Source organism: Dasypus novemcinctus, chromosome 2 (assembly GCF_030445035.2).
Source record: "Dasypus novemcinctus isolate mDasNov1 chromosome 2, mDasNov1.1.hap2, whole genome shotgun sequence".
NCBI classification, from domain to species: Eukaryota; Metazoa; Chordata; class Mammalia; order Cingulata; family Dasypodidae; genus Dasypus; species Dasypus novemcinctus.
In genome coordinates this window covers 48326943-48349924 of record NC_080674.1, presented here as the reverse complement: position 1 = coordinate 48349924, position 22982 = coordinate 48326943, and the positions used below count along the sequence as shown (strand labels likewise).

The 22982-nt window shown below is 38.4% G+C and overlaps 1 pseudogene; it reads right to left on the bottom strand.

Moving 5' to 3' along the window:
* Positions 1–652: 652 nt before the first annotated feature.
* LOC101444839 (protein tyrosine phosphatase type IVA 1 pseudogene) lies at positions 653–1234 on the bottom strand (annotated as a pseudogene).
* Positions 1235–22982: the final 21748 nt, after the last annotated feature.

Here is a 22982-nt window from a genome sequence, read left to right as displayed (position 1 = left end):
AGTGCAAACATTAAATTAACTGTAGGGTTTTTCATTTTCTGGAGACATTAAAGACATGTTTGCTTCTGGACAATGCAGATTTTCAAAATGGAGTTTTTCTCTAAAGTAAAATGAGATTTTATAGACATTAAATAATCACCATAAGACTCAGTAAAAATACCAACAAAATTCAATGGTTGTACAAACCTGACATATACTGGTATGAATGTGGGAGATATAAACATAAAACGAACAGGCAAGTAACCATGTAGTCCCTACTTTCAATGTTTGAAATGACTGAAAGAAAACATAGTCATAAGGTCTAGAGTATTTATAGTTGCCGGATTTTAGGTTCTGTTTGATACTATAAATATATAAGTATTGTGCTGGGTATTTTGCCATCTAATCTCTCAAAATTCCTTATATATTGATAAGGTCCTGGCATGGGAATAGATTTGAAGAAGACATGATGCAGTACTGCATGATGTCAGGAAAGGTCAATTGTTATAAATGATAAGCCCATTTTAAATGCTGACCAGCAAGAATCCGAAGAGGCTGACTATAACCCACAGAGGTTGCAATTTTGTCACACTTGTTGCATGGTAAAACTGCTTTTCAATACTCCTACGGAAGCTTCATTAGACTTACTCACCAACATGTTGGCTAATATGTCCTACAGATTCGGTCCTCTCTCAGGTTCCACTTCAGAGGCAATAGCATCAGGCATCCCAATTTTATGGAATGCAACAGTTGTTTCTGTGACCATTCGAGTCTTTGAAGAGCAGTCACATTTCAGGACAATATTTCTTCAAATACAAACGTTTCTTGCTGTTACAAGGCCCACGTCACTTTTGTGTTATGAATTATACTACATCTTCAAATTTCATTCCACTTTCATTCAGCAGTAGGGCAACAAGCACTGGCACTCTACCAAGACCTGAACCACAGTGGACAACCATGCAGCAACCAGGTTCTTCAAGAAACTTAATTTTTACAAGACTGGACCAATCATCAACAATCTGGTTGGATAGTGGTGCACCAAAATCAAAAGGCCAATCAAGAACATGGATGCCTTCTTTCCCCACAAGAGCTGTGTCATAAGTTGCTTCACATACCTTACTATCATGGTAACTCCATACTTCTTAAGTTCCTCTTTAAATTTGCTTAAGGTTGCATTAGTTAGATAGTGTGTGATAAGAAATCTCATGTTCTTATATGTGATTTCCTCAGGAGCTGCGCAGTTCATTTGAGCCATTTTGACGTAGTTAAAAAACACTCGATAGGTTGTGAAAGAATTAAAAAAAAAAAAAAAATGAATCCAGAAATGATGTGAAGGAACTGAAGTCTACTTCAAGACACTCCACTTGAAATTCTCAGTGCTTTGCATATGAAGTTGGGAATAATGGGAAATGAATCGAACCTCCTAAGAAGAAGCAGCGATTCTTCAATCCAGTAATACTGAGGCCATATAAAGAAGTGCGCTGAGGTTTACCCCATCCAGGTCAAACTCTTGTCAAATGCTCTGGGATTTCAGCTCAGCATTTCCGTGTCCAATTTAACCACTCTAATGGGGGTGTCTGGGGGGCGTAGTAATCAGTTTCTACAGTTCACTTGTCTACATAGAGGTCGTGCTGTGCCTGGCAATCATCTCCACTGCCTTTCAAAAAGTCCATAACTGCACGACCAAGAACACTACAAAGGAATACGTTTACTCACTGTGGCCTAATCCCACAGCCCGTTCCCAGGCGGCGCGAAACGGGCGGCGTGGTCGTGGCAGGGCAGCGGCGTGCAGGCCACCGGGCTCTACCATGCAGCGACGAGAGCGCGTGGCCGAGTCGGGCGGCAGCCCAGGCAGCCAGCACGCTCAGCGAGGCCAAGGGGTTCCCTTGAAAAACTCATTTCCGCAGTCAATCTCCCTTACAGAGATTCAAATTGAGAATGTTAAAGGCTATGCAAAGTCCTGAAGTAAGAAGTCTGTTTCATGTTGACCCAGCATTTCCCAAACTTATTTAACTTCCAATCCTTTTTTTCACAGATAACTAACATTCCATGAAATCCAGTATTTCATAAAATACACTTGGTGCAATTTTGCCTATACACAACGGGAATAGCTACCTGGCTCTTCCCTTTCCATAGATACTGACTAATTTAGACTTTATTTGGCAACATGTAGGGAACCATCAACCCCGTTCCAGCAAAAAAAAGGCCTGATTGGAGCTGTGCCTTAACAGCCATGTAAGGATGGTTGAGGTGGGAGGGGGGAGCGCAGGAGACTGGAACACCAGGCAGGAGAATTCATTGTTGGAACTGTTCAAAATATAAAACTATAAACATATGCTTTGGAAATGTTTCTAGATTTAATAAATTCTATGATAATGTACTAGGGAGATTTCTTTGAAAATCCATAACAGATGCCAGAAAGAGCACTATCCACTTTATCATCAATTAACATATATTTGGGCTCTCCAGGGGGCACTGTGCTTGTATATAACAACCAAAAACAAATTGCAACAGGCCTGCTTTTCTGTCGAACTCGAGAAAAATGATCAAGATAAAAATAATTAATTTCAAGTGGATTCAATTACTGTAGTCAGTCACCACTCAGCTATTTATTAAGTATCTACGGGGTACACAACACTTTACTAGACTCTTATAAAAATCCATAATGATATTAATAACGAGGTTTTTTTTACCTCAAGAACATGCCATTGGCAATGGAGTTTGAACACTAAACTGCTCATCAATGCTGAGTACATGCAGAAAAAGGCAGCTACCAGCAAACATCCATTAAACAATATACTCGTTATTCAGTCAAAGAAAATAGACCTTTAAACATTCAGTTATTGAAAAGACATTGAATTAGGTGACTTATAAAGTCCTTAAAATATATATGTCTATGGTTAGATAAAACTACTTGGATAACTCAGAATATCTGGGCCACAGGAATAGCTAGTACCTCATAACTGGGCTAATATATAATTCATACAGTCATTCATTCTGTTAGAAATATACATTGAGCACCAAATATATGTCTGATACTGAACAAGGCACCAAGGATATAGCAGTAAACAAAATTTTCTCAAATCCCTTCCCTTGTGGAAGTTGAAATCCTTTGGATAGAGATAGACCTTAAACAAAGTATATATGCAGATATAGATATGGATACATAGAGATATAGCAGTATGATAAATACAATGGAGAGAAAATAAGCAGAGTAGAGAAATAGAAGCTTTCAAACCATTGGAGGACCTTGAGAGGCAAGCATTTCAGGCAGAAGAAACAGCAGGTGCAAAGGCACTGTGGTAGGAGTATCTATGGCTAGATTAGAATGACTAAGAGAAGTAGAAGTAAAAATGAGAGTGAAAAATAACAAGACATAGAACATGTAGGGCCATCATATTGAGTTTTGCTTTTATTCTGAGTGTGATGAATACATTGGTGGTTTTTAAGAGAAAGGAGATTGGTTCTGACATGATTTTAGAGGACCACTGTGGCTGCTGTATTAGGAAGAGATTAGAGGGTAGATTGAGAAGAACAGAAACAGGCAAACCAGTCAGGAGGCTGTTGCAAAAATACAAGTGAGAAATGGTGGAGGCTTGAATGAGGGAGGTAATGGTGAAAAGTGGTCAGATTTAGGATATTTTGAATGTAGTGCTGACAGGATTGGCTGGTAGAGTAGCCAAGGATGACTTAGAATTTGGCTTGAGCAACCACACAAATGGAATTACCATTTAATGAGATGTGGAAGACTGTAGGTAAAAGTATGTTTGGGGAGGAGGATTGTAAATTCATTTTGGGGCATATCAAGGCCAAAATGCCTATTCACCAAATTTGGGATATCAAGTAGCAGTTGCAAATAAAAGTTTAAAGATCAGAAAGAGTTCAGACTGGAGACAGAAAATTAAGAATAAATAATATCACCAAGAGAGAGAATAAAGATAAAGACGAGGCCAAGGACTGAGCCCTGAGACATACCAATATTTAGAAGTCAGGAAATAAGGAGAAGCCAGAAAGGTAGACTGAAAAGGAAAAGCCAATATATATAACAGCAGGAGAGTATGGTATCTTGATGGTCTAGTAAGAAATTGTTTCAAGAAAGAGAAATGGGATCAACTCCGTCAGATGTTGGTAATAGGCCCCAAAAAATGGGAAGTGAGACTTGACTATTGCACTTAGGTGAAACATGGAGGTCATTGACAACCTTGACAAGAAAAGTTTTGGTGAAGAGCTAGAAGCAAAAGTCTTAATAGAATGAGTTTAGTAGAGAGGAAGAAAAATGTAAACTCTTTCAAGCAGTTTTTCTGTAAAAGGAAGGGGGAGAGGGAGACAATAGCTTTTGAGGTATGGGTGTAGGAGAGGCTTATTTGTAATGGGAGAACTTACACTTTTTACACCATTGGATCCAACAGAGAGAAAAACTTATCATGTAAGAAAAGTAATTTTTCAAAGCTAAGTCTCTAGTATCCTAGGGAAGGGGTTAGACTAATCGAGAAACAAAGGCAATTCCTATTTCCTAATAGGAAAGGCGGCACACAGTCATAGGTATATGAATATATATGTATGGGGACGAGAGCTTTTCTCATTGCATCTATACAATTTCTGTAAATCAGGAAGCAAGGCCATCAGCTGAAAGTAAGGATTGAGGAAGACATGATCATTAGAAGAGAGAATGTGCTGGAGATGGTTGGAGATTTGAATAGGAAGAGGGCGACATACAGTTACGCAAAGGGGCTGAAAAATGTAGTGGAATTTCCAGGCAGCCGTAATCGCCTACTTGAGGTTAATACTTGAGTTTTTCATTGAAAGTAAAATCATTAGCATTATCATCAATATTTTGTTTAGGTAGTAAAGCCAAAGAGGGAAATTTTAAAATGTCTTTTCCAGAAGGAATTACTGATGTTCCTTGCTTCTATGTTGTGTTTTCGGTTTTTTCCCAACCAAGTTGAGCTCTGCCAGGCCTTAAAAGCAGGAGATGAAGAGTTGGGTTTCATTAGTGTTGAGCTTCTGTACAGTGAGTATAACAAAGTGAGAAAAGTGCATGGACATTGAACACAGATTCAAAGGAATGATTTTGATGGACCATGGGATTTAGGACAAATAAATAGGTAAGCTAAGATGTGATGTGAATAATTAAAAAGAAAAAGTGATAGAGTTCAATGGATTTTGTGTTCTATGGAAATAAAAAATTCATTAAAGTTTGGGCAGCAAAGGGAATGAAAATGAAAGGTAGTAGATGATAGTGATGGGGAGGAATTGCTTAAAACGATATTCTGGTGGGTTGGCAGTTTTCAATAATGCCAGAGTTCCAAGTATAATCATGGGACCAAGTAGTGAAATGGTGGAAGGAGGCTGAGATGATTGGAAGAGAGGAAGTTAAAATGTTGAAAAGCCAGAAGGAATTACTTACGTTCTTTGCTTCGGTTTTAAAGGGAGTCTATGGAAAAGTATGGTTTCTTAAGGTTAAGAAGAAATGATCCTGTAACAAATGAAGATCTATATCTTAAGGGATGAAAAATACAGGTATTCAAAAGAAATATATAAAATATTCCATAAGCTAACATTTTAGAGGGAGTGGAGGTGGCTCAAGTGATTAGGCACCTCCCTCCCACATGGGAAGCCCCAGGTTTGTTTCCTGGTTTCTCCTAAGACAAGCAGACAGTGATCGCAAACAACAAAGAAGGGGGAATAAATAAATAAAAATAAATCTTGCAATAATAATAATAAAGTTTAAGAGTAGGCCACTCCACAGTGCCATAGAGGAAAGAAGGAAGCTACATTACCTGTGACATACCTCCCCTATTACCGTCCATAGAAGAAACATATTGGAACCTCTTTAGCTGTCCCTGCTGCAGGGAGGGAGAAGACACAGAGAAAAACAGGGTTAAATTTTAATGAAAATTTGCAGGTCTTAAAAGACTATGAATTGGATTGATGAGTTTTTCTTTCCTGAAGGACAACATGCAGATTAAAGAGCTTTTAACTGTTCTTGATGCAATCAAAAGGTTATGGTCGTCTGCTAAAAACGCAGTTTCAGCCACAGTTTATGTAAGTTGTTCACATTACTCACTCCGTAATGATGTACTTGGCCCCACTGTTTGTGGTCTGGTTCTCATTTGTTTGGTATTACATTCCAAGACTGCAATGACTCAGAAATGTTCCTTATTTTTTACAGTAAGAAGAAATAGAATGCATTGCCTAAAACATCTCAAATTTAATCACTTGTCTGTGGTCTTCCCACAATCGATTCAAGCAGGTGTACATAAATGAAAAGTTAGAAGAACCAATATCTCCAACCAGAAAACTTTCAAAGTTAGCTTCTTGAACTCAGAAGGCAAAAGCAGAAAATTTAAACTGTTAGCAATACTATATAATATTTATTCTCATCAGAGTATAGCTAATAATTGAGTATAGCAAATAGAATTTTGAATAGAATACAGGAACACTTTCCAAGATAAAGCATACTAAATACCTATGAAACCTTTGGCAAGAATGTCTGAGGGAATACAAAAGTTGTTCTTATACCTATGTGAAGTAATGTTAAATGTAAGAGGTGTAGGATTTGACAAGGAAGAAAGAAGTAGGGATATGGGTAAAAACTATGGGTAGATATATCTTTGACACAGTATAAATTTTTTTGCCTATGGACTATTTAGCCTTGGTGCTCTCAGAAAATAGAATGGCTGTCTTGGAACTTTCAGGTTCCTGAAAACACATAAGCGAAAATGGAAGTAAAGAGTCAGATGAGAAGTTGGTCTCAAAATATCTGTTTCCTACAAATTTGAACAACTTGGATTCTGGCAGGGATTCAATGGGTATTCATTAAACAAACTTACAAACAATGTAGTCTCTTTCCTGGTTTACCCTATTCCTTTGTTTACTTATTATCTCATGGATTGCTTAATTTTTTTCTGTTTTTCACAAAGTAATTTATAGCACCCTCCTCTACCAGACAGCAACACGATGTGAGTTCCACCAGAAAGAGATATCTTTAGCTTAAGGTATTTTTTTCCAAAGAGATGTGTTTGAATGAGCATTTATCTATAACATATTAACTAGAAGAAGGTATCAATATGAATTAACCTATTCACCAGAATTAATTTATCAGATAAGAGAATTGTCATGCAAAATATTCCAAAGGAAACGGGCAATAGAGGGCAATAGAGTTTTGATCAGGGGAGGAAATTTGAAGAGACAGAAAGTTATGAGTTGGGGCCCATAGAGCAAAAACTTGGTTAATCACTCTGTTCCATGAATTCAGTGTGGCAGCAGGTGCTTGAAAAGACAGAATTTATCTGGTTTGTTTGTTCCCCCTGAAGAATGACCCTGCTAATGATTTTCAACAAGTACTCAGAAAAGCTTGGGGGAGAGTTAGCTTGGTAGGAGTTAGTTCAAGTAAATAACTAGCAGTCAAGAGGAAAGAATTTAGTGCCATTCTCAATTACTTGAAATTCTTCTTATTCAACAAGGTCTTTTCTGAATGTGCAGGTATACTTTAAAAAACTGTATTTTTTTACACTCATTGTTCATATCAAGTAAATTCTCCGACATTTTGGACTAGCTTTCTTGCTCAGTCTGCTTACTCGGAGTTTTAAGAAGTTTGAATTATAAAGGGAAAGAGAAAATGTAGAAGTAAGTTATTTAACTAAATAAATATTTTCCTATCTTTGAAGTATACTTTTTGAAGTGTAAGCTCTAGGATCATCAAGAGCCTGATTATCTCAGCATCATTAGCCAGTAGAGAAATGCCAATCAAAACCGCAATGAAATACTACTCCACACACGCAAGTGCGGCTATCACTAAAAAAGAAAGAAGAAAAGAAAACAGCAAGTATTGGAGAAGATACAGAGAAAGTAGAATTCTAAGGCACTGTTGGTAGGAATGTAAAATGGTATAGCCACTGTGGAAAGAAATATGGTGGCTCCTCAAAAAGTTAAATTTAAAATTACCATGTGACCCATCAATTCCACTTCTCAGTATATACCCAAAGAAAGTGAAAAGTATCAGATACTTGTACATAATGTTCATAGCAGTATTATTCACAATAATCAAAAAGTGGAAACAATCCCCGAGAGTCCACCAACAAATTATGGATAGACAAAATGTGACACATACACACAATGGAATATTATTTGACCATAAGAAAGAATGAAGTTCTGAGACATGCTACAATATGGACAAACCTTGAAAACATTATCCTCAGTGAAATAAGTGAGGCACATAAGGCCAAATATTGCATGATGTTACTTATAAGAGATGTCTAGAAATAGCAAATTCACAGACATAAAGTAGATTAGAGGTTACTGAAGGGTAGGAGGAGGTGGGTAAGGAGAATATATATTTGGTGGATATGGAGTGCTTGTAAATAAAATTAATAAAAAAGAAAAGGATCTGATTTTTTTTCCAAATTATAGCTGAGAGGTCCTTTCTCATGTTTGAATGCTGCCAGAAATTGGCATGAAAAATAAGGATAGCCTCATTTCCTGATGTATTAAAAAAAAATCTGCCCAAAAGAAGAAAATTAGAGGATTAAAAAAAAAAAGACAATAAATACTGCTTTATTCATCACTTCAACTGTCCAGATTTGCCCACTGTTCTCGAACTAGGATATGAACTCCTAGAGTATTTATGATTTCACTTCTCTACGGCTCAGTTTACTCCTTTATAAATGAGGGCAATGCGTTATGTGATCCCTCCTAAGATCACGTTCAACCCAATATTTTATGATTCCATCATCATGAGTCCACTTGAGTCCAGCCCTCTTACCTTCTAGTCACTGAAAAATCAGTGTTTGAGTTCCTTTCTTTCTGCACCTGTCGTAAATCAGCAATGTCCAGGGTGGTCCATAATCCTCTTCTAAAAGAGCAGATATGATATATTCCAGTTTGTGGCCACTTTAAGCCCCCTGTGAGTTCTTGAAGATAATTGATTGTGACTCAGCAAGGACTGTAGCCAATTCCCTAAGTTCTTTAGTATGAAAGTTATCAGGATCTATGGATTTAACTAATCTAATCTGTGTCAGTCATTTTTATCTGTCCCCCTCTTTTAGTGAAGCTCTCTGCTTCCTAACACGTCATTGCCTGCTCGCATGATTAGATCATGGCTAACATTTGTAAGGGGAAGAATGAAGTAAAAAAGGTCTTTATACTGTCATTTTAAAAGTGCTTTTGTTTTCATTTGATAAAGGGATAGTATCTTTCCTACCTTCTGCCACTTAATACTTTTAAACATGTTTTACATCTCTTGAAAGATGCGTCTTATATCTTGTGCATATTTTTGGTTTACCACAATTAGCATGGTAGAATGTGAAAAAGCACTCGACGTGTAATAAGAAAATTTATGTTTTTGCTGGATAATCTTTAATAAATATTTAGACTGGACTTCAGTTTCTTCATCTTTAATGTTATTAGTTTAATATAGGACCCTAAGGCCCTGTCCTCTTCTTTAAATATCTTCTAATGTTCTTCACTATTGGATCCTTCTCCGTAGAATTTCCACTTATGCCAGATTGGGTCATGGATATTTCAATTATATGAATAAGTAAAGTTGCAATCAGAATTGTAGAGCCAAAGATTTCTCGGCAATCATAGAAAACAAACTTACATTTTACAGATAAGGAAAAAAAGATCCAGAGCAATTATATGACTTGTTACATAAATAACAGCATAGTTGGAACCAGAAACTGTTTTAACCCCAACTGCTTTGTTTCAAGTTCTAGTGTAGCTTTTACTGCTTTTATCACCCTGTAGAATCTTATCCACTTGCTTCCTGTATTTTATATGGGGTGTGTAGAAACAAGAATTGTTTGTGGGGCAACAAACAATTCTTGTGGGGCAAGAAACAATTTTTATCCATTATCAATTGTCAATTTCCATTTCAACCAGCTCCTAGTTCTGGAGACTTGAAGGTGAGGGAAGTGGTTAAGTTATGAAATACAAAGCCTGGAAGATAGATCAGGCGTATAAGAGGAGTAGCACATCAGGGCTCTGGATCACATGTGTAAATGAAAGCAGTGGAGTAACTTTACTCTAAAGTCCTATGCAGTGCTTAGTATCTGTAAGCCTTTAGATTTTATTATAGATAGCATATAATATAAAGCCTTGGTAAATTACTTAACACAAAGAAAGTTCTATTGCTAGGAGAGCAGTCTTACATACTTTGAACACACATATCTCCAGCAACTTTTCAGCACCAGGGTTTGAGTTAGTCACTGGTAATATAAATGGAAATACAGAGATCTGAGGATCAGGAAGAGCAGATAAACACATCAGTGGTTACAATGCAGACTACTATATTCTGGAAGGATATAAAGGGTAGCAGAATAAGGGTGACACTTGAACTGCAGCTTCTAAGATGAGTAGAGGTTGAGGATAACAGTGTTCCAAAAAGAGGAAACAGCATTTAAGAATGTAGAATATTATTAAATGACCTGAGTTCTTTGAGGTTCTTAGCACAAACAATGAGGCCACTGAGCACAAGCATGAGGGGTTAGAGAAAATAACTCAGGGCTTTAAAGCTGGGTATCTGCAAGACTACATTTTAGAAAAATCACTTTCATAGTTGTGTTGAGAATAGATTGGGACCAAGAGAGTGAGGAATGAGAAAGGAGTAGGATGCTAAGCTGGAAATAAGGAACAGTAAGAAAGCTATTCTAGTGGTTCAGCTGGAGGACTGACACAAACATTTTAGAGAGCTATCAAGAAAAAATAATTAGCAGGAATTATTGGTGGAGTAGAAAAAGAGTAAAAAAAGAGTTTAAGAAAAATGTTCCAATATTAATAATAGACACCATACAAATAACAAATATGTAACATTTAAATAAAACAGGCAGGCAGCCACAGTATACTTAAACTCATCACAGTTAAACACCTCTTTAATAGTCCTTCAGGTTAAGGCATTATATCTATTTGTACTCAAGTGACCTGTATTAGTCTGCCAAAGGGGTGCTGATGCAAAATACCAGAAGTTGTTTTTTATAAAGGGTATTTATTTGGGGTAGAAGCTTACAGTTACCAGGCCATAAAGTGCAAGATACCTCTCTCACCAAAGTCTATTGCCATATGTTGGGGCAAGATGGCTGCCAATGTCTACAAGGGTTCAGGCTTCCTGAGTTCCTCTCTTCCCTGGGCTTGCCTCTCTCTGGGCTCAGGTGCTCTGCTATCTACACAAGGTCAACTGCAGACTCTCAGGCAAATGGCTTGTCTCTCTCCCTAGGGCCTCTGCCATGTCTAGCAGAGCTTTCTCTCTGCTCTTCTGTATGCTTACTTCCTGGGCTACAGCATTGAAATGCCAACCTCCCTTCTCTGCAGTGAGATTTCTCTGTGAGCCCCTGCCCACCAAGAAGGCGGGGACTCAATGTCCTACTTGATTATATTATTTAATCAAGTAGAAGTGAAATCTCTGAAACCAATATAATCTAATATGCCCAGAGGAACAAACCAGTTTACAGACATAACCCGATATCTATTTTTGGAATTCATAAATAATGCCAAACTGCTACATGACCCCAATGGGGTTTACCTTATGTATCAGTCATAACCTGTCACTAATAAATTTCAGGTTATTGACTGTCACAGGAAAGCCTAGTTTTATACTTTCCAGGACAAAACACAGGACAGAAAATCTGATGAGTAATGGGCTCAGAAGGTGATTGGTCCATGGTGAGCTATCCAAGACAGTTCTCTTTGGGCCTTTCATACTAGAGAATCTTAAGCAGCAGAATCAAGAGTGGAGCTCTGGACATAGAGAAAGCAATTGTGGGGGTTGGGGGGGAGGGGTTGGGGCTGAGCCTCAGAAGAGAAAAGGAGAAGCAGGGAGGGACTGAAGATGGAGAGAGAGATGTGACACCCATGAGTGTTAACAGCTTACTTTAGCATTCTTTCTAGAGCCAATATTGGCCTTGACATGGATAAATGGGGTATGGAAATACATAGGAAGCCTATATAGTAACTGAATATGTTGAGCATAGTTTTTTAAATGGTGAATTTTAGGTGTACAGACTTCCAAGGAGAGATAAATGGACATACAGGAATTCAGATGATCTCATTAGTCATCTAGGTAAGATATAACCCAGTACCGGGTCCAACAATCACCTTCCCTTCCTTGGAGACTTTGAGATCAAACCAAATCTCCTACAGATGAAACCACAATATCCAAACTCTTTAATCAATGAGGAAAAAGAAACAACTGAATCTACTAAAGTAAACTGCAATAATTCCTCCTCTTGTTTCTTTTTGATGTTGTTGTTACTCCTGCTGTTTAAAGAACCAGTAAACTATGAGAAATGACTTAAGGTTGCCAACTTGTAATTTGGCCAATAAAGGAAATTTAAATGCAGAATTTACCATCTACTCTCTACTTTCTCCATCATTTCACAAAAGAATGGGCATTTTAAGAGCAGATAAATGTAGAAAAATATTATTTCATAGAGGAATGGGCAGTCCTTTCAATTGAATAAATTTATGTTCTGTAAAGCTTATTGGGGTCCTCATTTTGTCACTAACTGACAAAATCTTACCAACAGACTGCAACCTGTCAAGGATCTGCATCCAGGAATCACCCCTGAAGTATAAAAATAAGTCTCAAAAAGCCATCTCTCCTCGTGGCAGGAAGAGTTACTGAGCACAGCGCACATGCAGTTAAGATCAGATTCTAGAGAAATGGATGTGGCTCAAGTGATTGAGCTCGCGCCTACCACATGGAGGTCCTGGGTTTGGTTCCCTGTGCCTCCTGGAGATTAAGAGCAAGACAGGGGAAGCAGTGGTTAGGGCGTCCGTCTACCACATGGGAGGTCCATGGTTCAAGCCCCAGGTCTCCTTGCCCCTTGTGGAGCTGACCCACGCACATTGCTGATGTGTGCAAGGAGTGCCGTGCCACACAGGGGTGTCCCCCGTGTAGGGGAGCCCCACGTGCAAGAAGTGCGCCCCGTAAGGAGAGCCGCCCAGCACGAAAGAAAATGCAGCCTGCCCAGGAATGGCACCACACACATGGAGAGCTGACACAACAAGATGATGCAACAAAAAGAAACACAGATGCTCGTGCCACTGACAACAACAGAAGTGGACAAAGAACACTAGCAAATAGACACAGAGAACAGACAACTGGGGTGGGGGGAAGAAGGGGAGAGAAATACATAAATAAATAAATCTTTTTTTTTTAAAAAGAGCAAGACAGTGAGCTGGCATGATGGGCAAGTGTGGTGAGCTGATGCAGCAAGATGATGCAACAAGGAGACACAAAGAATACAGGCAATGAGAGACACAACAAAGCAGGGAGCTGAGTGGTTCAAGCCATTGAGTGCCTCTCTCCCACATGTGAGTCCCCAGGTTCAGTTCCCTGGGTCTCCTAAAAGAGAAGACTAGAAGACGCAGAGAGCACACAGTGAATGGACACAGAGAGCAGACAGCAAGTGCAAAACAACAAAGGGAGGGGGAAATAAATAAATAAAATAAATTTTTAAAAAGATCAGATTCTGATTAGTAGCATCATAGAGTAGCATTTGTTCATTGACCAAAGGCAAACAGAAATGTTGTTCTTTTTCTATGTCCAAGTTCTCTGCCAATTGAAAACTCTCCAGTTTGTTATTAGATTCAGGTGTTCCTGCAGTTGTCCACTTTCTACCCTCTTAATTCCTTCTTTCCTGAGATTGTGCAGTAATTTTTGAAGCTTCTGGCATCAACGACTTTATTTTCTTTTTGATTAGTGGTTGCAAACTCCTTGCATGTTTCTGGTTTGTTAGCAGGTGGCCTGGCCTGCCAGGAAGGAACTCAGGCTTTTTGATTACCCCCAGGGTTGAACCAGGTTCCAAAATTGGTATCAGCCCTTACACATATTACAGAGCCTCATGGGTACTTTAATGTTAATAGAGGGCAGACAGGTCCTTAGGTTATAAAGCTTCGTCCAAGCACCTCTGTGCGATGGAAAGGGGATACGGCATGGCAATAGGATCCTTTTCTTTAAAGTTACTTTTACAAGTCACTGAGGAGATAAGAAAAGAGGAAACAGGTGAAAAGTTTGTGCCAAGTGAACTGCTGTTCCAAATATTTCACAGCATGGCGGGGAGGGGAGCAGGGAACATCAAACTGCTCTGAGGCTTCTTAACCTGTTTTGCCTAAGCAAAGGAAGGCCATTCCTATTCAGAAAAAGGTTGCCAGATCTTCTGATCTGGAACCCATCCCTAAAGAAGGGATGCAAACTGGAGCTGCTAAAAGAAAATTACAAATACTTGATGCAGTCAGGAGCTAGAAATGCCTCAAATTATTTACTCGACCACACAATAAAAGTGACAGGAATTGTGTATCCTTAAGCAACCTTCTTCTGGCAGAATGATACCAATGAAATGGACTGTTTTGCAGCTAGATGCACTAAAGATTAGATAAGAAAGCAAACAGTTCCTTGGGGACACTCCAGGTCCCGTAACTGCCAAACAAAGATCCCAGACTAGATCAAAAGCAGAGAGGCTTCTAGAGTATCTAGAAGCAGAAATGTGATTTAAAAAACCAAACCACTGGCACAGAGTTGAGTATCAAGATGGGTTTCTGATGGAAAAATGTTGAGAGAAGGACTTTAGCCTATGGTTTGTACTGAAATATATCATCTGTGGGCTTTTCTTCTATTATTCTTCAGATTTGTTTGCTAATCTATGTCATAAACTAAGTAAAGCTTGATGATCGATTAGCGCTGTTGGTCAGAGGAAAGCAGCAGGGTGGAGTAGGAGTAAATGGATTCTGGTTGTCGTTCTGCCACTAGTAAGCCTTGTAGGAATCCATCTAACTTCTTTATGTCATAATTCCTTTTGCTGTAAAGATGAGAGAGATGAACTCTTTCAATTCTAGAAATAAACTCCCTCTTGATCTTGAACTCAGCTGTAGCTTTCTAGGTGTCAGTAAAAAGCAATAGGCCAGTCACCATTCAATGGTCATCACTGTAGCAAAGATTTGGATTAGGAAAAAAGTCAGAATTAGGGAATATATAACATGTCAATCTCTTGCACAAGAAGACCACATCAAAAGTGTAGTAAATTTGCTCCTGTCTTATAAATCAATTACCCTGGGAAGAGCAATGCACAGAATCAGACCACAGATATAATAACATGAAAAAAGATTCATGGCTGTTTTACTGTAAGACAACTAAAAGCAGGCAAAAGAAACAAGGAATATAGTATTCATCTACATTAGAAAAGTATTATTTATTTTTTTTCTAAAAAGATCACCAGATGCTTCCTTTAAATATTCAGGTGTCCTAACATGTTTAAAAATTATTCAACTTACAAATTTAGGTATATATATTTACTAATATACTTTTATTTATTACAGATAGACTTACTGAAGGTGTAGTGTGGACAGAGATGGTGCTAGTCACCGGTGACAAAAGATGAAATGTTTGGTTTGTTCTTTACTTGAATGGCTTGCATAATAAATGGCTAACCGATGAATACCAATAATGACATTTTAATGTGAGAAATAACTATAACAGATATGAACAAAGTGCTTTAGAAGTCCAAAGAAGTAGGCGCTAATAATTCTGCATTTTGTGTGGATGGGAGAAACCCTAGGGGCCTCAAGAGAAGGACACCTTTCAGGTGAGTCTTGCTGGGTGACTTCAGGTTAGGCATTTCCAGAACAAAAGCTTTTAATTGGGTCTAAACCACAAAGGGTGTGGCGGGAAAGGTGTCCAAGACAGAAAACCAGCTTTGCCAGGGAATGGAGAAATGGGAATTGAGCAAACGGCTGGTGTTCCCCATGTGGCTAGAGCACACTACGTAGGAGGCGAGAGGAAAGAAGGAAAGGGGCTAGAATGAAAGTAAGGCAAACAGGTATTTTAGGCAATGCTAAAAGTTTTGGAATTTACCTAAAGGCAGTGAGGAGTTAACAATACTGGCAGCATTTATTCATAACAGGATTGGCTGTGTAACAAATAAGTCCCCTGAAATTCTAGTATCCATTTATTGTACCTTTCATGAAATGACTAGAAGGACTGCTTGATCTAGGAGACTCGATGATTCAAATTCACCTGGGTCCTAGCTGCAGTTTGGCGCCACCTGGCGGTAATTGTCTAATTCAGTATACCTATCCCTGGGAAGTTGGGTTCTGGGACTCCTAGGACCTGGTCAGTGATTCCAGGAAGTTAATGGCCTCTGCTTCCTTGACTCATTCCTAGGTAATTTGTCCATGCGAATACTAGGAACATGGGTTTCCTGCAATCCCTGCCTTGTCTTCCCTTCACGCCTCTTTTCTACCCTTCCTCATCCATGTATGAGAATTTGGTGGGGGGCGGGGGGCGGTTTGATGAGCTGGGTAGAGCACAAGAACCAATCTCCAATCCCTTTGAATTATGCAGCTAACTGGTCTTAAAATCCAGATGACCAAAGTTGCATCTCTGCAATGAAAACAAGAATAGTTTTAAAGAGTATCTAAAGTTAGCGTATTTATCTTGGAATTAAGTTGGTTCTGCACCTAAATGAGTTTGAGGAAACTGACTTATAAGCATTTTTTGAAACATAAAATGACAAAAGTCATGGACATCTATAAACTCACAGACTTGTGGAGCAAAAGAGAAAAAGAAGACTCTTTTTTTCCCCTCACACTACATTTGTATATGTGTATGTTTAATGGATGAGCTAACTGAGACCTAGAAAGGTTTATGTGCCTTTGTTTGTACACAGTTGCTATAGCGAATGCCCAGTAAAGCATTGGCTAAAATTTTGTTTCACTTGAGAAGTTATCAAATCTTTATAAATCAAATAGGTTTGGAATATATAGTAATCATTAAAATCTTTTGTATCCTTTCACCACATATTAAAGAAAGTTGTGAGCAGGTAGATCACAACATTACGCATTAGCATATAGTACAAGAAACAACCCAAATTTCTACAAAAGTTTTAAAACACACCATGTTTCTGATGTTCCAAATACTCTGGTTGATTTTTTATCAAAAAGGAAAAAAGTACACTTGCTTTCTAATTTCAAGGAATCTACACAAACCACAAGTTAGAAGTAACAAAATATAACCCACTAGCTAATAAAAACAAAACAAACAAAAAACTAGGCAAACAAAAAAGAAAACAAAATAGTTCTCCCAAGATTTCTAAATGAAATTGTTCCCCCAAATAAAGAAACTTTGGGGGGGGATGATTCATGTCTGAACGCTTGGACAACTACTTGAACAGGAAATAACTGAAGTCATATATTTATTCAACTCCATAAGTGAGAAACTTCAGTCTGCTTACTCAAAGACCCTAAAACAAAATGACATGACTACTCTAGGCTCATACTGAAAAATTTTACTGCAATCTGGGTTAGTCAAGGGGTCTAAGGTATATGAAATTTCAGAAGCAAATAATGGAAAAAAATTATAATGCTGTATAAAGAAAAACCCCTTATTTGAGGAAGTTGTGGATAAGGAGAATTTCTATAGCTCCCATTTAATTCTACAAAGCACACTGAAGGTGTCTCCTCAATAGGTAAAACAAAATCCTTTCACTAGAGGAATTTATTTAGAGCAAGAGTAATAACCAGTGATGACCCATGAATTATGGATGGCTATGGTTAGCTCTAGGAAAAAAATATCAAGAAAGTGACAGCTATCTCTATTTCAATCTTTTAAAAACCTCATGACTTGCCCACATATCATATGCCATTGATGCTCTGCTCCCTACCCCTCAGCTTACCTCAGACTTCTCCACTCCTGTAACTGCTGAAACTGACAAGGAATTTCCCTGCTTCCCTGCCAGAGTCCTTTCTGTGGTTCCATGACAACTTGTTCAGACTTGCCACAACTACTAAATCCTGAGGATTTAGTAATCCCAAGAGTAGCCCCCGAAACAATGAAGGACATGAGTACTGGTCAATGCTTCCGACTTTCCTCTCCCCTCTGGTATAATTCAGAAGTACTTTCTGCACCACTGTGCAGAGGGTCTCCAAAGGAATTGAACCCCACGTGCTAACGGTGGTAACTCAGTCATCATCAAACCCTTTATTGATTCATTTCCCTTTTCTATCTCTTTTCCACGCCTATTTCCTGTGAGCACTTCCTCACAAAGCTGCCTGCATTCAAGCTCTGTTACAAGATCTGCTTTGGGTCGGGGGGTGGCGGGGGGCGGGGAGCTGAACTACAACATTGCAGGTATCTAATATTTTGTTACCATCTTATGGGCTGCCAATTAGTTTAGTTAAATATCTTGAAGAAGGCCCTGAGCCAGGAATTTGGTAAGCATCCTGGTAAGCAGTTCTATGTCCTCTCTGAGACTAAAATTTTTGGTTTGTTTGTTAGTTTGTTTGTTTTAATATGAAAAGTGAGGGGGGTGGATTATATGTGTTCTAAAGTATAATTGAGCTTTCACTCCTTATCTTCCATTTTATTTTAGACTGGAAGTATAAAATATCACTGGCAAATGATGGTGGGCAGAAGAAAAATCTGCCACAGACGCATTTGATGATCAGGATACACTTGCACTTCCCCCTTTGTGTTAAATTACTGTCTATGACCTGGCAACCCCATTAGAGGTGAGCTCCCTGACGCTAGTAAAGATGTCTTACTCATCTTTGAATTCCTGTATTTAAGTACAGTGACCAATAGATAACAGATATTTGATAAATGAATTATTATTATAAACAGAAAGGAAAAGTAAAGAGACTGGCCAGACTGATGGAAGAGAGAATATGGAAACTATGTTAAATCGGTAAGATGAAAACAATTATACAGTGCTCTAAGGGATGGTGCTTGGGCTTAAATCAAGGCATGAAATAGTTTCGAGCAGGAATGAAAGAGATAAAGACGGCGCAAGGAGGAAGGGTAACAGACAATGGAGGTAAGAAGCAATCTATTTAGCTCTCAGTTTCAAAGTAATGATTCAGAATAAGCATTTTCAAATTTTCCAGCAGTTATAAACGTAAAGAAAATATACTGCTTTTGTTTGTATGATTATTAAACAGTAAATCAATAAACATTATGTATATATGCATAGGATATTCATAAATATGTGTGAATTATTTATGAATAGTTGGCTCCTTACCCATTGTATTATTTTGTGTATTTCCAGGGAAAATATTTTTTATGTTACCAAATTGGTATTACTTTGCTTATTTCAAATTTCTTAGTCACCAGGCTTAGTTCACAAATTCCAACTTTTTACAAAAAGCAAGTTCATCTTCAGAAAATGAAAATGTTTCAACATTGAAGAGATTCAAAACAGTAGAGAAATCAAAACTCATTTGTATAAGTAATTTCTATTGAACTTATTGAAATAAAAGAAATTCCATTTTTATATTCATGCCTTGTATTCAAAGCTATAATTATTTCAAGATGAGTTAGTCTAGTTCTCAAAGGCAGAAGCCTAAGCATCAGTCTCAACATCACATACTCCTCCCTTTCTCTTATCCTCCTCACTTCTGACAAAAATGTGGCACAACTGTTTTGCCACATTAACAAACTGAATTTACCAGTTGTTATAACCAAAGCAACAGAAGCTATGTAAATACTGCAAAAAATAAATTGTTTTTGTCCAAGAATCCTTTCTCACAATCCATCATATTGTTTCTTCTCCTTCTCTTTTTCCTTCTCCTTTCCCTCGTTCTTTTGATTTGCCTCTCTCAATTAACCGCCTGCCTAGACTCAGACACCTGCTGGTATGATCTTGGGATCAGACTGAGCTTAAATAGACCTCCAAGCACTAAAACATACAACAGGACAGGATTAAAATAATTATATAGCCAAGCCAAAAAAAAAAAAAAACAAAGAAAGAAGCCTTGGAACAAATGAGAAGGATACTCAAAGAAGAGTTTTAAGTGTGCAAGCCATCAGGAGGTCAAGAGCAGAGTTAGGAGTCAGACATGTGCCCTAATCAGCAGATGCTAGGGTCTTTCAGCCACAAGAGGAAGGGACTTTGGTCCTGTGCAGTATGGGAAGTAGTTGATGTTTTTCCCATTGCTGGAAAAACTCTGCCAATCAGACCATAAAGAAAACTCAGTTCAGGGTTTAGAATGGAAAAAAAAATGAGTTTGACAAAATTATCAAAACCCCTACCCAATATGACATTGAAAGAAGAGTCTGAGGTTAATCTATCCACCTGATGTGAGAATCAGCAAATTGAGAAACTGTCTCAAGTATGTAAATAAATGCATGGACATAGAATCATAACCAAAAATTGACTTGCCTCAGGAAAATAAGTGGACCACTTATCTACCGTACTGAGCATGAGCCTGCCACAAGAATCTGCTGGCAACAGATAGGACAGTATATGTCTTCAGAACTTGGGACAATAGAAAATACAAATGGGACTATGAAACAAGTATATTTAAAATGTAGTAGAATATAAAAGGAGAAAAAATGTTATAAAGTAAAAAGGACAATTTAAAAAATCATATGGATCTTTAAAGCCATTTAGAACTCTTAGAAATGAAAGATGTACTAATATACTTTCAAAGTCAACGACTGGGTCACAGTAAAGTCACATGTAGAATATAGGGGACTCCCATATACCCAGCATCTTCCACCTTTTCCCCCTTCCACAGCAATGATCTCTGATTACATTATGGTTTACATTTTAGACAATACACTTTTATAAATTTTTGGTGAAATTTAACATAGCCTGTATCCATCATTGTATGATCATGAAGAACACTTCGATTGCCCCCCAGTTGCCCTCTCTTTCATCTATTCTATTCCTCTCTCCCCCTCCCCTCGGGGCCCACAGTGACAACTCAGCTTCACTGCTTGAAGGACAAGATTCATAGGTACTTGCAACAATGTTGAGTACTTGACACATTAGTCTGTCCTCCCCCATTGGGAGCCACCCATGCTCTGAAGGGGTATCCTCCCCTTAGTTTGAGAACATCAGGGCTCCCCAGGATGGGGGTACAACACCTTCCTGCTTATTGTATGGGTCTCTACCCACTGATATAACACACTATGACAAGATGAGCCCTCAAACACTCCCTAGAAGCCTGCCCCAGGTGCACTTTTTTGAAGACGTAATAAAAAAAAAAAAAGATGTAAGACACTGACAAAGAAATGGAAGAGATTGCCTTGCCACTGTATATACAGGACAACACCTATTACAGTGATAAAAGGCAAAACATCAAAAAAAATTTATGATAGTTTTCATTTTTTAATATAACCCATCTTATTTTTTATTTTATTTTCATTTTTCTAAATTATTATTAATTTTATTTGCAATCATTAAATCTATCATTATTATTTCATTTTCCTATGAATTGAATTTGGCAATATATTAGGCTTCATTTTTTAAGACGTTTTGGATCACAGAGGGGTTCAACTATGGCAGGGGAGGATGTATTAGTCAGGATTCTCTAGGGAAACAGAATCAACAAGGAATATATGTTGATAGTAAGAGATTTATCAGAGTCACTCACGCAGCCATGGGGATGCACAAGTCCAGGTTCCACAGGCAGGCTGCAACCAGGTGCTCCAATGAGAGTCCAATGAAGATTCTTGACGAGATCTGGGAGATGTTGACTGTTCAAAGATGAGCTGGGAAATTCTCTCTCAATGCTGGAATCACTTCCCCTTTTAAAGGATTCAACTGACTGGGTTAAGTGTCACCCATGGCTGATGGCAATCTCCCTGACTGATGTAATTATAACCAGCTATCTATGATTTACCACTGCAGTAAAGTCAATTTTTACTAAAGTCCATAAATGCCCTTGTATCATAGTTAGCCCAGTGCTTGCTTGAGCAAATGACTGGGCACAATTACCTGAACAAGTTGACACAATAGCCTAACCATCACAGTCCACCCCTTGTCAACTCATCAACCATACATATTACCTTAAACCATACTTAGTCTCTAAGTAAAAACAGTAACAGACATGGATAAAATATATTTTCCACCTAACAATGTTCAACTCTCCTATGTACAACTGGAAATGCATTAATTCCATACAGAATAGGGTGCAAATTCTTGGGTAATACACACTCTCAAACTTGACTTCCTCAAATATTATGACATGAAGCAGATACAGCTTGTTATATGATAAAGGGTAAGTTTGGGGAAGAAGACAAAGTAACTCGTTTTGTGTACATATACAATCATTATAATGAAACAAGGAAGAAAGATTCATGACCATTATAGTCCTTGTTTCTGTAAATGGTCACATGGTCAAAGTTCATATTTATGACTATCTTTTCCCACTACCAATTCCATGTTTCCCTTACCCTCAGCAAGCACTTCAGCTGGCAGTGGTTCTTTCTCTGGTGGGGTGACCCAAACTTTCATTCCTGAAGATTATGGGCCATTGTTAGTCCTGCTTCGATTGGGTTGTTGCAATTTTCCATTGACTTTAATCATAGGACATGGTAGTACTAGGAGATGCCCTAGAGGATCTCCTGTACACCAGGCAAACTCTTCTTTATCCCCATTATGTAGATGCAGTCCTATTTCCCCTTGATAGTCAGGATTAATCACCCCAGCCAGTACAGTACTTCCCTTCTTTGGCTGTTGATTCAGAGGCAAGAGGAGCCCAAAGTGGCCAGATGGCAGTTTTACCTTCCAGTTCAATGGAATCATTGCCGTGCTCCCTGGTGACAGCACTCCTCCTTTGGGGACTAAAACCTGTAGACCAGCAGAGTTTGAAGTTGCAGGGACAGGAAGCAAAAATTTTCCTAGTGGTCACTAGGGATAACAGTGAGTGGTGCCACTCCTTTTTGCACCCCTTGATTCCTGGACCAATGGATCCTGGTTATGAAAGAATCAGCACCATAGAGTGGACACTGATTTAGAGCATACACAGCCTCCTGGAGAACATTGGCCCAGCCCTGCAGGTATTGCCACCTAGTTGGCACAATAATTGAGTCTTCAAAAGGCCATTCCACTGTTCTATCAATCCAGCTGCCTGAGGGTGATTGGGAACATGGTAAAACCAGTGAATTCCATGGGCATGTACCCATTTCTGCACATCATTTGCTATGAAATGTGTTCCTTGATCAGAAGCAATGCTGTGTGGAATGCCATGGTGGTAGATAAGACATTCGGTAAGTTCATGGATGA